The 14,593-nt window shown below is 35.9% G+C and overlaps 1 pseudogene; it reads left to right on the top strand.

Annotated features, from left to right (window-relative positions):
* Positions 1 to 1,996: 1,996 nt before the first annotated feature.
* Positions 1,997 to 11,011, top strand: LOC118348187 (annotated as a pseudogene).
* Positions 11,012 to 14,593: the final 3,582 nt, after the last annotated feature.

Consider the following 14,593-nt stretch of genomic DNA (forward strand, 5'->3'; position numbering starts at 1 on the left):
ATTAAATATAAATAAAAAATAAAATCATTATAATATATAAATAAAAAATAAAATCACTATAATATATAAATAAAAAATAAAATCACTAAAATATATAAATAAAAATAAAATCACTATTATATATAAATAAAAAATAAAATACTATAATAGTTATCACCATTATATATAAATTAAAAATAGAATTACTATAATATATAAATAAAAAATAACATTACTATAATATTTATCACTATTATATATATATATATATATAAATAAAATCATTATAATATTAATCACTATTATATATAAATTAAAAATAAAATCATTATAATATTTATTATTATTATATATAAATTAAAAATAAAATCATTATAATATTTATCATTATTATATATAAAAGTAAAATAAAATCACTACAAGATTTATTAATATTAAAAAATTACTATAATAAAATCATTATAATATTTATTATTAAAAATCAAATCACTATAATATTTATGGGACCCACATATTTTTTAACTACCTACTCAAAAGTCAACAACTCAACATACTTTACACATCCAAACAATTCAAAATATTCTCAATGGGATCCACAAACTCACTTCAATCTCTACTCATAACTATTCACAAATATTCTCAACACTTCTCAATACTTTTCAATACCCAAACGTACCCTAAGCATATGTGTGGTAAAAATTGCAAACTTGGAAAGAAAAACAGTTACCAAGGAGTTAAAAGAGATTATACTCAAAGCTGTGTTGTTTTGTGCATCCCTCCACCAGTACGACAAGTCGTGGGTGCCAATCTGCCTCTTCTTCCGGCTCTACGACGAGTGCCGGGAGCAGGATTGCGTGTACAAGCATAGCAATGAAGATATCAAGGAGTGTAACATGTACGTGTTCCTCCTTTTGTTCATGCTTCATTTTACTAGGTTTTTGCCTTTGTTTTTTATTTCTCGGAGAGTGATGATGTTATGGTTATTATTTTGCGTGGTGATTGATGAATGTGGGTTTTATATAAATAATGGGATTAATTAAGGGCGGTGTTGCGATTCCTTTTAAGTGGATGGAGGTGTAAATGATTTAAAGAACGAGGTTTTGCTTAGGCTTGGGTTATGCCCAAAAGGTTAGTGGACCTATTTTACTCATGGTGAATGCAGGGCTGTAGCTCTCAAATTGCAGCAGTGTGGCAAACAGTTCTTATTTATCTCATATGGATTGCAAACGGACAACACTATAGCTCTCAAAAACCCTTTTCTTTTGGACAGCCTTGATAGACCTTAACGGGCTTAATTTTCATGATTTTCTTATTACTTTTTTCATTATAGATGGGAGTACTACTAGATACAAGCTTGCCCCGTTTGGATTTAGAGTTGGTCTCAATTCATCTCATTTCATCTTATCTAATCATTACAACTTTCGTAAACTCCCACACAAAATATAATAAACAATTCAACTTTTTCAAATTTAAAAACAATAATAATAGAAAAAAATAATATTCTTATAATATTTTATTCAAGTTTCAACTTTCATCTCAACTCATCTTATTTCAACTCACTATCCAAATCTCACTAAGCCATCTAAGAAAAAAGTGGGGTTTTTTTGAGTGTGTCCCGTTTTCTTTTTCAAAAGACTTGCACGTGGCTTGCACAAATCATTCCTATAGTAGACAGTTGTAATTCTTCTTGGTAAGTGTATTTATTGCACTCTTTATATGTGTTAGGATTGTGCCTACAAATGGAATGCAATTACTTATAGAAAAAGGTATGAAATCTGTTGTATGGTAGTTCTTGTTTGAATATTTTTAATCTTATTTCTAGATTTCTGGATTATATGTCGCGGTCTGATTTTGAATCACAAAGCATATAATGATTACATTGCACTGCGAAGGTTAGAAATCATTTCGTTGTAAAAATGGCTTTATTATGCACTATGTTTTATATTTTCTTTTGGGGTTAATTTTGTATATAGTGTGAGGCAAAGCATCTTTAAATTAATAAAAGCATGGAAGGTGTATGCACTTAACTGCAAAATTCTGTAATTGCTGGTACAAGTTGGATTTTTGTCCAAATGGTCCTGACTGTCGGTATAGGCATGCAAAACTGCTCGGGCCTCCACCTCTGTGGAAGAGGTCCTTCAGAAGATTCAGCAATTAAATTCTTACAACTACAACTCTTCGAATAGATTTTTTCAACAACGGAATGGTGGTTTCCCTCAACAAGCAGAAAAACCTCAATTTACACAAGGTCCCAACACTACCAATCAAGGAGGGGTTGGGAAAACTTCAACGAATGAGTCTGCTATTGTCCAGCAGCAGCAACAGTCTCAGCAGCAGGTCAGCCAGAATCAGACACAACATATTCCAAATGGCCTGCCTAATCAGACGAGCAGAAGTGCTCTACCTTTGCCCCAAGGAATATATAGGTGTGTTCAGAGTGCTGAGGTCTTTAATTAGGCTATGAAACTCAGTTTGTGTATAATTATATGGGCATTGTTGAAGAGCATATTATTCAACTAATAATTGCTCAAAAGAAATTATGTCTATGCTTAACAGCTCTGGTTAGCCTTCCTTGAGCATACATTTGTTAATTTTTATGCTGATGCACATTTTATGTTGTGATGTTCTCATTTTGACAATTAGATGCATGAATTTACGTTTTGTCTTATGTAGTGTACTTTATCAATTTATTATTATTTTTTTATATTTTGGCATCCAGAAGGAAAGTAAACGCCAATTGATGCGTTGATTTGCTTCTCATCTTATGTAGTGCGATGTACATTATAATTTGTGTTTCCTTGGGACATTTGAAAGAAAGTAAACAACTGTGGTATCCCCATGATAAGTTCCTAGTGTAAACTCTTGCTTAGGACTTGTAAAGAAGTCTTCTTTCTCTCTCTGAATGGATTTCCTTGTTGAGTATATTATTTTCTTTGATCAGGGAAAAAAGAAATGATATAGCAACATTGTATTAAGTTATCAAAAGAATTGGGTATCTTACCTTTACTGACCAAAAACAAGTTTTGGGAAAATGCATCTTGTAATTAAATTGCTATCATCCGAAATTTTATGGTTATTTGGTGCCTTGAGTGTGATTGGAAAAAACTTTCTTCTATTTATATTATGACATAAGATGTATTTTGTTCCTTGAGTATTTGAGTGATGCTCTGCTCATGGAAATGCCCTAAGCACTTGCAGCTGCTTTTATGACTCAGGTTGCATTTGGGTAATAAGGTGATCTCAAATATTCTGTGAATAGTAGTGAAAAAGTAATGATAAAATATTGAATAGTAGTGAAAAATAAGTGAAAAGTAATAATAAAATAATGAATAGTTGTGAACTACCCAAACTAGCCCTCAGTTCTAAGGTTGACACACCCAAAAAAATAGAAAATTCTGTGGCCGACACCTTTGGTGTCTTAGTTGTCTTTCCTTGCAGTTAAAATCCTTGTTGATCAGAATTACATTTTATTTCAAGCAGTGTGCATCTTTTTGGTAGTTTGTTATCAGCATTACCATCGAAGTTAAGCTAAATTATCAAACTTTTTGTTGAAGTACCTCTTTTCCTTTTATAGTTTTTTGGTTTATCTATTAGGTGATTTATGTGAGTCATGCCAATAGTCTTTGGACCTAGTAACATCTCCTCTTCCCATAAGCATGTGGTAGACAGTGAGGTCATTGGTTCAATACTCTATGGCATGAGGATTGATTTCCCATGTTAAAAAGTGTCTTTTATGCCAATGATGCATTCTTTAGCCTTTGTGTTTGTATTTTTGGTGAATTAAGTAATGAATAAATATAAAATATATATGAACATTCACGTGTGCATATAGGTGTTGGTGTTCGCGTGTGCATAGTATAGGTGTATATACCTATACTCGGAACAAAGAAAATAAATTTAGTATCATGTAGTACATTAACTATGGGACCTATATATTGTGTAGTGAAAGATGGGAGACCTTTTGCAAAGAAATGATCTTTATGTACTTAGTGGAAGTGTATGAAGGTTGCCCAAGCACATGGTATTGAATATCCTCCCCTTCCATTTAGGCCATAATCCTTGTTATGAATATCAGTGTTAAGAAAAATATCATTGTAATAACTGCTCGGTCAATTGTATGCTCTATATAATAGAAGGTTGACAAAGAAGAAGGATCATCTTTTTCCTCTCCTTTCTTTATTCCAAGACCCATGTAAGCACTAGTGAAATATTGTCGAAAGTAGGGCATTACTCTTGGCTCATCCATTCCACTTTGTCTTCCTTGTTCATTCCCATCTCCTCTTGCATCTAAGCCATCTTCTGCTTTCAGCATCTTTTCCCCTGTGTCCTACACCTCCATTACAGGTGTACTCTCGTTGTCGACAATTATCAATCTCGATGTCTATACCATCTTTATCTCCAACCTTCGATCCATGTTCACCCAGGCCCCGTTTGGATTCAGAGTTGATCTCAACTCATCTCATCTAATCAACATTTTTCAAATATCAAAATAATAATAATATTAAAAAATAATATTTTAACAATATTTTATTCAACTTTCATCTGAACTCATCACATCTTAACTCGGCATCCAAACGGCACCTCAATGTGTGAGACTCGCTGCCTATTGCTCTTTGGAAATGTATCTGTCCACTATTGTGTTACTGGCCATCCTATTAGTAAATTTGTTTCTTCACATATATTGCCTCCTCCATTTTAGGGGTGTTACCCACCCTACACAGGTGAGCAACCACCCCTCTTGTACCCCACCCCCGCTTGGGCGGGGAGTCATTTTTGCCCCTCGCAACCCCGTCCTTGCCTTTGTATACTCCCTAGCTTCGACCATTTGATGGGCGGATGCGCGACTTAGTCCACTAACCACTAGCCGTATCCCCACCCCTATGCGCTACCGTTAATCCAAATTGGCTCTCCATGTGCGGAAAGCACTAGATCTGTCCGGCCGCTCCCAAACTTGAATGAACCAAAATCCAACCAAACCAAAACTAACCAACCAACCAACAAATCAACCAACCGACCAAAATCCATATCGATTAACCAATGAAAATTGAACAAAACCTAGCCAATCATGTGGTTGTGGTTCTCTAAGCAAAGCCATAGCCACGTTGTGGCCTGTGGCTTGGAGTAGAGAACCACGGCCAGTCGTGGTCATGAGTTTGAGCAAAGAACCATGGCCACGCGTGGCTATGGGTCTGCGCAAAGCCACGACCATGCCCTGGCTTGTGGCTCGGAGTAGGGGTTTCAGCAAAGAACCATGACCACGACTGGCCATGGGTCTGCACAACAACCCATGACCCGTTGTGGCCGTGGTTCTCTGAGCAAACCCACGGCCACACCGTGGCTTGTGGAGGAGGAGGAGGAGGAGGAGACGTGTTGCACTACTGAAGGTTGGGGCTGGCGACGAAGGAGGAGATGCATAAGAGAGAAGAGATTGAGAGATGGGGTTGGACGCGGGAGGGATTGAGAGAGAATTTGAGGGATTAAAAAGCCTGCCCGTCCTGCGAGGGCTCGCCCAACAAGCCTACTTCATTTTCATGCTTCAGTTCCCAATTGTTCGCTATTTTTTTCTAAGATGGTCAAAGATGCGCTGAAAAGAGAACTTGATGTTGGGATACTATGCAAACCAACTAGACACCTTAGAGTATAATTTTATTAATGCATATAGGGCAAGATCTCCCCTAGATAGAGGGGCTTCTATTGGATATTGTACACTTGTAGGCAGTGATATGATCATTGGAAAAAGTAAGAATCAAACGGTGGTGGCATGATCTACGATCTAGTGTGGAAACAATTATAGTGCAATGACTCATATCGCTACTAAGTTGACGTGCTTGCTGCATTTTCTTCAGGAGATTCGGTTTTCAGCTCCTACTTCAATTTCATTGTTTTATGATAATCATGCTTCTGTACATATCACATTTAATCCTGTTTTCCATGAAAGAAGCAAGAGCATTACAGTGGGCAGTTATTTCATTTGAGACGAGATAGGGAGGGGTTTGAATTTTCCAAGTGAAGGAACGACTAAGCCTACTAGCTAACTCTACTGATTGAATATTTCTTTCTGTGTGCATTGATTCCAATTGATTTAACCATGGAAATGATTTTTAAGTTGTGGACCCATGGATAATGCTGAATTTTATGTCTTGTTTTTTCTTGATAAAAAATATAAATAACTACAAAGGCTAGTTTCTTGTAGATTTTTTAGAATATACATTTCCAGGTTGGCGAGGCAAGAAATATTAAGCTGCCTTTTTATTGATATATCACATAGGAATGTGAGGATAACTAAAGTTGTTGGTTAGAGATTTTCGAGGATGATTATTTTGTCATCTTACATATTTCATAGGGGAGAAGAGATGAAGAAAATGTTGATAATATAATATGTTGGATACATATGAAGCGAGTAGTTGGCAGTTGCTGTTTAGTTAATTTGTTTACACCAAATTGATTAGGGAATCTTATCAAACAAGAAATGTTATCCTTTTCCTTAGCAATATTATGAAGGTAATGAGATGAGTTAGTGTAAGGTGAAGAAGAAAATTATAATTAAATAAATTAATACATCATGTCAAACACCAGGGGCTAGAGTATTTTAGAATTTTGTGAATAGTAATGAAATAGTTTGAGTTAAGATGTTTTATTGGGTTTTGGGAGATAAGAGAGAAAAACTTGAATAAAAATATTATAAAGTTAAAAAAAATTGTTTGAATATTATTTTTGTTTTGAAATTTGTAAGAGTTGTTTTGGTTTTTTTGTTTTGTTTTTGCAGTTTTTAGAAGTTGGATTGTTTTTGTGTTTGGATAATGATTAGGTAATGATTAGATGAAAAAGTTGAAGATTTAAAATTGAAAAGTGTTTTGTGTTTGAGTGATGTTTGGGACTGAAATTATGAGAAGTTTTGAGAATTTTGTGTCCAAATGTCCCCAATGTCATCGGCTTTCATCGTCAAGTGATATTTTTACTAGAGAAAAGAGGAAAAAAGTGTAGTGTTCTAGTTTTCTTGAATGCTGAGTTGCGTGCTTTATTTGGAGAAGGATGATTATGCGCCTTAGACTATATGTCCACACATCTTTGGGATTCTGCAAAATATGTAAAAGTCAGAGTAGACAGTATGGAGTAGTTAGAAGCAATGTAGAAAACATGAAGATATTGCTTTACAAATTGGAGATATTGTTCTATATTCCTGGCTGTCTGTTGATCTGAGATCTGGTTATTCTCTGACCTTTTATCAATTTCTTGGAATCTCACAATTTTAGGAATTGCCTATTAGGCTGTAGTTATCAGCTCTGCTATAGACAACCGGGGGTGGGAACCCTCAGGGAATCGGTATGCCACGTAGCAGATATATTAAAAAAAAAACTACTGAAACGTAAGAATTTGTGGAGAAGCTTATTTTCTTCTATAAAATGATGGGTACAGTAAAACGAAGGGAGGCAGAGGACGGAGGTACAGGCGTCCCTCCTTTCCATGACAACTTTGAATTTGTTGAACAAGAGCTTGCAGTTATCAATATGAAAGGGAAACAAGGAGAACATTTATAACTTGTAATAGTTAGGAATCAATACTTAGAAGAAGATCCAACCAGCACCTGAAGGTTGTCGGGATGATATGAGCTTGCTATAGTGAAGACCAACGTGTTATTTCCTTTACGGCCATGAAAAATGGAATCAATGGATTTTTTTTGTCATTTTTTTTTTAATATATCTTAGCTTTTGGGAATTTGAATTCACTCATTTTTCACCTAAATCCCATAAATAATAAAACTATTGTTTCTTTCTGCAATAAAACCGTGTGAAATCTCTCTATCTGTGTGTTCTTTCTGGGTTTCTTGCAAGCTTTTGTTTGCTGCATGCTCAAATATCATGGCCCCTTGTTCTGAAATCATGGAGATCGGATCTAAGAAATAGAAATCTATTGGCCTTCAAACTACCCACGGTGATGTCCCCGTGGAGATGGAGAGGGATGGAATTAGGGTTACGATATGGAGAGCAAGAGGGAGGAGAAAACAAAATGGAGAGGGAGAGGGAGAGCCCCGACGGATATGGAGATGGAGAGAGAGAGGGAGGGAGGGAGAGGGTGGGCGAAATGAAATTTCGAGGGAGAGAGAGGGGGGAACGAAATGGAGAGGGAGAGGAGGAGAAAAATAAAATGGATGAAAAACACATCGTTTTATTAAATGACATGGACAAGCCGGCTGCACACCGGTTGCATCAGGCGGTTGCATCCATCATTTTTGTGTAGTTATATACTGCATGGGTCCGTCCTTGGGGATTACCTTTTCTTTCGTACTAAAATACTTACAAGGACTGGAAAAACTAATGATTTAATTCCATGTCTATTGAAGAATGCAATTGTTCCAAAGGCCATTGGATAGAGGATCTTCTCCTGTGCTGGGAGTTTGGTAAACAATAAAATTGGGTTTCTAGATGGCTTTTTTCATGCATTTTAAAGAAACTTAGAGGCACATTATTTGCATTCTTGGTAACAAAATATGTAGGTTGGTTATTTTTTATGCAAGGATACGAAGTTAGTGGAATTTTGTTCTCTTGATAAAGCTTGCCAACTTTTATGTGGCATTAACAAGTATCAGTATCGGTGTATCACATTACAGTCAATGAGCTTGACTTAAATATCACCTCTGCACCTATATAACAGTTGCTGGTTAAGTCGTGGCATCATTATCGGTTTATTATAGGTAAGAAAATTTTTATTGAGACAAGTAAATAGACATAGCCCAAGTACACTAGAAGTATACAAATGTGGAAACCTAGTCACAAGTCAGGAACTATGAAAAGAAACAAGGAAATCATGGACATTAATTCCATTGAATACAAGGGCAGAAGACCAAAGAAATTTATGTTTAACTTACCAATAAAAATAAAAGATCTGTAATCAGTTGACTGTAAATTTGAAGCTACTTGATTGCTAGCCACATTAGTTACCAAGTATCACCTACTATCTTGCAAAATTTCCCTGCATCTTACCTCCTTACTTTTGTATGAGTGTGTTTCTGTTATAGGAATCATTTTTGTTGGTCCTGCAGTGAAATTCAGTTTATACTAGATTCTGTGTGACTGAAAAGTTAAGTTCGCCTGTACTTTGGTGGACCATCTAGCCAGAGTTAGGAAAGCATATACCTTCTTTGGCTAAAAGTATGCTACTTGACTATATGCCATTCCATGATACCAGTTTTATTTGTTTCCAGTATTATGATGTAGGCTTAGTGATTGAATGCTGGATCAAGCTCCCAGAAGGCATTTCCTTCATGCCATTCTAGGCTCATTTAGTAACTGTTAGTTTCCTGCTGAACTTTTAGTCTGATGACCGTACATTATTTTATTTCCAGTTAAAGCTACTTGTTATGTTTATTTAGGTAGGACTTAATGAATGGTGATGTAATTTGTTTCCAAACATTGAACCTCAGGTATTTTATTGTTAAAAGTTGCAACCGTGAAAATTTGGAATTATCTGTACAGCAAGGAGTATGGGCAACTCAAAGGAGCAATGAGGCTAAACTGAATGAAGCTTTTGACTCTGCTGAGAATGTGATTTTGATTTTCTCTGTCAACAGAACTCGGAATTTCCAGGTATACTTTTGATTTGATAACCTACGAAAAGCTATTTAATCTGTACTCTAGATCTATGTGATTATCGATGACCCCATAGCTTACTAGATTCTAAATTCCACCATCAGTCCGAATCTCTGGTTTCGTCTGTTTGAGGTAAATGCAAAGACATCTATATTTTGTCAGGGTTGTGCAAAGATGACATCCAAGATTGGTGGTTCTGTTGGTGGGGGCAATTGGAAATATGCACATGGAACTTCACATTACGGGTGAAATTTCTCTGTCAAATGGTTAAAGGTACATCTTTTTCTCTTATTGGTAACAAATTTTGTCAGGATGTCTGTAGTATTTCTTTGTTACCTGGTTGTTCTTGCTTCCAAAAGTTCATGTTGCAACTGATGACAAAAACCATGACCCTGACATGGCTGCTGTTCAACTTACTAAATGACTAAAACATTTTTATTGCCTTCCTCTTTCCAAGTAATGAATCCCGGAGATTTGGTAGGGGCATGTTAGAAGAGCGTGGTTCTATTTTTCTTTTCTTTCTTGAGATTCTGATTGCAGGTCACGGGCTTGTTTTGAGAAATTTATTTGTGTTTTATACAAGCGGCTGATATGCACATTCCATACCAGAGTTGGTTTTCCTGAAGCTTTAAAGAAAAGAAGAATTTACATTGAGTGTCTGAACTTTTGGCATTTTTTTGAAACTCTTTTTGAAATATGTGTACTATTATGGAGATAGGGAAAATTTTTATTTATTTATTTATTTGGGTAAGTAGACAAGGTAAAATTGATGGAGCAGAAAACTAAATAGTTTACATATATTAACAGTTTTATGTGCATGCCTACTTGTTATAAATAAAAAATTTTAATGGCTACTTGCACATTCCTATATGCAGTTATGTGAATGGTCCTTCCAAAAATCTCGCCATCTACGGAATCCATTCAACGAAAATTTACCAGTAAAGGTAATGCTTTGGGCCTTTATAAGAAATGTTGAAGCTCCAGCATAATTTTGAGTTGTTTTATGTTCTTTTTGTTGCGGCTATTGATTATTTCTTCTTCATCTTCTCTCTGCTTCCTTCAGCATCTCCTTGTTGGGCGATGTTCACCACAAGGTGCTGATTCTCATCGACACAGGTAGTACTCCTAGCTTTGTGGATCCTTATGTAGCAAAGAAGTCTAGATTTTCAGTGGGAGAGAGCCAACTGTCAGTCAAAGTGGTTAATGGAGATAGCCTTCCATGCAGTGGTTTTTATAGGGCAGTTCCTATCCAGCTACAAAACCTACGGTTTAAGGCTCATCTCCACCTGTTGACCCTAGGAGCTAGGCTGCAACGTGGTGTTAGGAGTGGACTGGCTAAGGAGTCTTGGCTCTATTTTGTGGAATTTTACTGACCTTACGATGTAGTTTACTTTCATGAGTTTTTGGTGAATGCTCCATCCACCTTTCAAGAGTTGGTGAATGAAGTTTTCAGGCCTTACGTAAGAAAGTTTGTCTTGATTTTCTTTGATGATATTTAAATTTACATTAAATCTTTGAAGGAGCTTTTACAGCATTTACGTACTATTCTGGAGACTCTAAAATCTCATCAGCTTTTTGCAAAGAAGTGGAATACTCAAGGCACTTAGGCCTTGTTTGTTTTCCAAAAACATCTCATCTTATCTCACCTCATCATTACAACTTTTTCAAATCCCCACACAAAATAAAATAAACAATTCAACTTTTTCAAATCCCAAAACAACAATAATATTAAAAAATATATTCTAACAATATTTTATTCAACTTTTTAACTTTAATCTCAACTCATCTCATCTCATCTCTGAAAACAAACGAGCCCTAATCTCTCAGAAGGGTGTCAAGGCCAATCCCCAGAAAATTACTGCCATGCAGAAGCTTTTGCCCACAAATCCTAAGATGTTGCATGAATTTTTGAGTCTTATAGGATATTACCATAAGTTTGTACAAAACTACAAAACAATTGCAGTACCCTTCACAGCACTACTTCGAAATAATTCTTTCATTTGGACTAAAAAGGCACGAACAGCTTTTGAGCAGCTCAAGGAAGCAATGATGAACCCACCAGTTTTGGGATTACCCAATTTCTCAAAGACTTTTGTGGCGGAGTGTGATGTTTCGGGAGAAGGCCTAGGAACAGTCTTAATGCAGGTAGGGCAACCAATTGCCTATCTCAGTCAAGGGCTAAAGGGAAAGAGTCTCACAGTATTTACCTACGAGAAAGAATTCCTAGCATTGGTGATGGAAGTAAGGAAGTTGCGACATTACTTGACAGGACAACATTTCAAGATACGCGCTGATCAACATTACAAATTGTTTTTTTAATTTGGTTCCCTCTCGTGTATAGGGATATATTGTTTTAATGATTTTATAGAAATTTCAACATATTGTGTTTGGCTTTGAATTTCCTTTCTTCTTGTGTACATGTGTATGAATTTGCTTTGTTGTTGTTTCTGGAATCATCTGATGGAATTTCTGGTATCAGCTTATGCATTTATTTTTTAGATCCAAGTATTCAGTCTTAGCAAATTACTCACTTTGTAGAGAATTTAATATATTGAACTGAGAAGAAAAACCAAAAGAAATCATATCCACATGATGCTGTGATTGACAAGCAAAAAAAAAGTTGAAGGATCGAAGGCTCTCTATGAAGATTTGGAAAATACAGGACACTGGAAATACAAATCCACATGAGAAAAACAGCAATCACTGTTGGCAAGAAGCAAAAGAGAAAACAATTGGGAATTTCGTGAGAAAATAAGGGGCATATTTAGAAAAAGTAGAATTTACACCTATAGACCATCGGTAAAAAGAATAACAGGAGGAAAGAAATGAGAATTTAATCACAAAAAAGGGACAAAATTGGACGAAAATACTGTTCATTCATCACTCACGCTTATTTAATAGAGGCATATATATATATATATATATATATATAAATAATCATAATTATAATCTTTTAGTTTGAGTACTGATCTTAAGCTCTTAACCCAAGTCAGTATTTATCTGAAGTCATATACAGAAGACTGTTAACTATACTTAGCGATAGAGTAGAATTGGATGTAAAGTACAAACAAGCTTACTATATAGATACACACTTCGGATTGGATTATTCTTAAAATAAAAATAAATAAATAAATAAAAATTAAAAAAAAAATTCGGCCGACCCTGTTTGGATGACCGACGTGGCTTGGACGGGTGGGTCAGGTTGCATGCCTAAATTGTCAACAGTAGTTCTATAGACAACCGGGGTTGCGTCCCCACCGCGTCCCCGGCTGACGTGGCCTCGTTGACTTGTTTTCATTAGAATAGAATAGAATTAAGAAAGAAAAAGAAAAATGAAATAAAAAAAAAAAAAGGCAAAAAGCGGGAAATGAAAACCATTTCATTTCCGAAACGTCTTTGCCCCTTGTTTACTGGTCGCCATTTCCATTTTCCGCAAGCTTCACGAAGGTCTGGTCTACTCACTTTGAATCGAGCTTCGCCACTCACGAACTTTTTTTCTTCTCCTTGTCTGATCTGGGAATTTACATTTTCGTCTGAGCTACTCCCAAGCTTCGGCACTCCTCATCTGGTCTCTGTATTTTTGGTTTTTCGTCTGAGCCGAGCTTCTCTTCTCCTCGTCGTACGAGAGAGAAACTGGTTGTTGCAGTGGCCGTGGTGGCACAGTCCACATCTCTGAGTCGCGTTCATCGTCGTGGGGGAGAGAGCGACTGGTCCATCTGCCATTAAGGTATAATATTCTCTGAAATAGTTAGATCCAGTAGGTAGATCTACTAAAATCTCACTCTACATTGAACTATAATTTTCATTTTATTTGTTTCCAGTGAGAGGTGGAGGACCCACGTTTGTTTGCTATAAATCTAGCTACCATCTGCTATTAAATTCAAGAGCCGAAGAGGACATTTGTTCCCAGTGAAGGTAGCCGAATGCCCTTTTCATTTTAGTTGTTCCCAGTGAAAGTAGCCGAACAAATTGTTGTTAATTTCAATAGCTTAAAATTGTTGTTAACTTCAAATAGGTTAGTAATTGAGGAACTATCAGTAGCCACTTTAGTCATTTTAGTTGTTCGCAGTGAAGGTAGCCGAACAAATTGTTGTTAATTTCAATAGCTTAAAATTGTTGTTAACTTCAAATAGGTTAGTAATTGAGGAACTATTAGAAGCCACTTTAGCTTCATACATATTCTAACAGATGATGTTATAGAGTTGACGTAGTAGAAAATTACAAGAAACTGAATTTTCCATCACAGGAAGCAGCTTAATCAAGCATATTCAGTTGTAACCCTTTGTAATTGTTGAGTCAAATGTTTGGGAGTCAATTGGTCCAGTCCAAAAGTGATCCTTGAAAGTCGTTTCGCAGTCCAATGTGTATTTGAAAATTATAAATTAAAAAGCTTATCAAAGATAATGAATATTGGTTAAAATATTGGAGTAAATGAATGTCTAGTAATTTCCTTAAGTACTGTTCTTTCGTAATTTCCTTGAATTCTAACAAATAGTTTTCAACCCTCTCAGCATGGGAAACGGGAAAGAACAACCATCTACGCTAACCCCATATAGCTCAAATCCATCATCCACGGTATGTTATATCAGTTAATATATCATTAACATTGGAATATGTTGAGTTGATATTTATTTTCAAAATACATAAATAACTTTATCCAATAACATGTGCGTGTAGGACATACCACCAACCTATCCAAACATCCAAAATTACATGCATGGTTACTATGGACTCGGTGGTGGGGAAACTGAAGCCCCATGTACATCATGTACAGTTGAAGAAATTGGTGGGGATAGACCAAATCCACTGGAAAACAAGGATTGCAGTGCGGGGACATCTCAGAACATTGATATTGATGGTGATGATATGATTGAGGAGCCAAAGTCGGGGATGGAGTTTAATTCTCTTCAAGAATTACTGGGTTATTATAAGAATTATGGTAAGAAGTGCGAGTTTGGGGTGATGACGAAAAGGACTGAGAGGGAAGAAGATGAAACTGTTATGTATGTCACCCTTGCTTGTGCTCG

Source organism: Juglans regia, chromosome 4 (genome assembly GCF_001411555.2).
Source record: "Juglans regia cultivar Chandler chromosome 4, Walnut 2.0, whole genome shotgun sequence".
NCBI classification, from domain to species: Eukaryota; Viridiplantae; Streptophyta; class Magnoliopsida; order Fagales; family Juglandaceae; genus Juglans; species Juglans regia.